Here is a 357-nt window from a genome sequence, read left to right as displayed (position 1 = left end):
AAAAATTCTTGGAAAGCAAAAAAAGGGGGGGGGGGGGGGGAAAGCAATCTTACCGAAAAACATTTACGTGGTGGATTGTGCTCCTCCCGTTTCGCATGCTGAATATTTCAAACGTTAATCCGACTAAAATTGTCTTTCCAGGCATTAAAATTTCACCGCTCCTCATGTTCTGTCGCATCCAGGTGTGAAACGCAACGCTCTCGAGCCTCCGAGGTGGGGAAGAGAGGATAAACTATCACGGGCACCCCCCCGCCCCCACCCATCCTCCCTCGACTCTCGTCAACGGCACCTTGAGCCGTGCGTTCAAGCCCCCATGTCAGGCAGCTCCGTGGCGGGGCTTTTTTTGCCCGGGCCGCC

General features: G+C 54.3%; 1 protein-coding gene across 1 annotated transcript in view; it reads right to left on the bottom strand.

The window, feature by feature from the left end:
• Positions 1–357, bottom strand: part of LOC109516796 (PR domain zinc finger protein 1-like) — an 11,206-nt gene that overhangs the window by 5,942 nt on the left and 4,907 nt on the right. The window lies entirely within an intron of this gene.

Source organism: Hippocampus comes, unplaced genomic scaffold (assembly GCF_001891065.2).
Source record: "Hippocampus comes isolate QL1 unplaced genomic scaffold, H_comes_QL1_v1.1 scaffold77, whole genome shotgun sequence".
In the NCBI taxonomy this organism is placed as follows: domain Eukaryota; kingdom Metazoa; phylum Chordata; class Actinopteri; order Syngnathiformes; family Syngnathidae; genus Hippocampus; species Hippocampus comes.
Note: the sequence above shows the minus strand (reverse complement) of the source record. Positions and strands in the feature narration are given on the sequence as shown.